This window comes from Propithecus coquereli, unplaced genomic scaffold (assembly GCF_000956105.1).
Source record: "Propithecus coquereli isolate 6110/MARCELLA unplaced genomic scaffold, Pcoq_1.0 Scaffold177, whole genome shotgun sequence".
Classification (NCBI taxonomy): Eukaryota; Metazoa; Chordata; class Mammalia; order Primates; family Indriidae; genus Propithecus; species Propithecus coquereli.
In genome coordinates, this window is record NW_012142412.1 from 5,429,194 (window position 1) to 5,430,923 (window position 1,730).

The 1,730-nt window shown below is 43.4% G+C and overlaps 1 protein-coding gene across 8 annotated transcripts in view; it reads left to right on the forward strand.

Annotated features, from left to right (window-relative positions):
* The window catches only part of CREM (cAMP responsive element modulator), a 110,840-nt gene that overhangs the window by 107,537 nt on the left and 1,573 nt on the right, over nt 1-1,730 (forward strand). The gene's annotated exons all lie outside the window — the stretch shown is intronic.

Genomic DNA, 1,730 nt, shown 5'->3' on the forward strand with positions numbered 1-1,730 from the left:
CCGCCTCGGCCTCCCAGAGTGTTAGGATTACAGGCATGAGCCACTGCGCCTGGCCTACTTGCTTTTTTTGATGAATATTCAGTTTTGGACTGTGTTTTGGCACTTCATCGTTATCCAACCATTGTGCCGAATGCTTGTGATTGTCAAAAAGAATCCATGTTTCATCACATGTCGCAATATGGTGTACAAATGGTTCTCGCCTTTATGCCGTGACAGCACAAAAAGGCAAGCTTTGAGAGGATTTCTCTCCTGACGCTCATTTAATTCATGTGGAACCCACCTATCCAGTTTCCTTACCTGCCTGTTTGTTTCAGATGGTCCAATATTGTTAGAATAGTAATGTCAAACCTTGCTGCTGATTCACACATAGGTTGAGATGGATTTGCTTCCACTACAGCTTTTAGCTCATCATTATCCACCTTGGTCTCAGGTCGCCCACATGGCTCATTTTCAAGATTAAAATCACCAGAAGGGAACTTCTCAAACCAGCGACATACTGTGCATTCATTAGCCACATCCTTCCCAAACACTTGGTTGATATTTCAAACTGTCTACACTGCATTGGTTCCACAATGGAACTCATATTTGAAAATAACACGAATTTTTGACTTATCCGTGGTTTCAGAAAAATTGTTCCAAGAATAACTTTGAAGGACAATCACAAGCCAAATTATGGGTTTGAAGGACTGAGGATGCACCTTCACAATAAAAACAAAACATGAAGTGTCAAAGTGAAATGTCAGAGATAGCAACTGTCAAACTAAGAACATAAGGAAATCGGACATTTCGTACTTAATAACCACAATCATAACATCACACGATCACTGATTGCAGATCACCATAACAGATGAGATAATAATGAAAAAGTCTGAAATATTGCAAGATTTACCAAAACGTGACACAGAGACATGAAGATAGACATACATGCCTGATGCTTGACGCAGGATTGCCACAAACCTTCAATTTGTGTTAATAACAAACACAATATCTGCAAAGTGCAACAAGGCAAAGCACCATAAAATGAGGTATGCGTATAATGTACGGGCAAGATTTGGGATGAGAGTCAGATGAAATCCTTTCCAAATCTACGATGGAAATTCCTTTGATTCCTCTGTGCAGAAACCAGTCAAATCCTGAATGATCTTGAACCAAAAGGAGTTGCCCTCCCTTTCTCTCTGTCCTCTGTAACTTGTGCCCACACCCTTGTCATCGTGGACGTGCAGTCGTGGGTCTGCTCCGGCGAAGCAGCAAGGGGCACATGGAGATGCTCCGCGGGGCACAGGAGGTCCGCCTGTCAGCTCCCCAGCCCTCCCGAGGGAAGGCATAACTTTAAAATACAAACCGTATCTTTTTTCTTTTCAAAAATGAACTTGTTTAAAAATACTTCATTTTTGATATAGGCAAGACATACCCGAGGTCCATAATTCAAAGTCCAACAGGTACAGAGTGGAAAGTAAGTCTCCCGTCCTTGACGCCAAGCCACCTAAGTGTCCCTCCTGGGAGGGCAGCCACTGCTCTGACTTCTTTTTTTTTTTTTTGAGACAGAGTGCCGTGGTGTCAGCCTAGCTCACAGCAACCTCAGACTCCTGGGCTCAAGCGATCCTCCTGCCTCAGCCTCCCGAGTAGCTGGGACTACAGGCATGCGCCGCCATGCCCGGCTAATTTTTCTGTATATTTTTAGTTGTCCAATTAATTTCTTTCTATTTTTAGTAGAGACGGGGTCTCGCTCT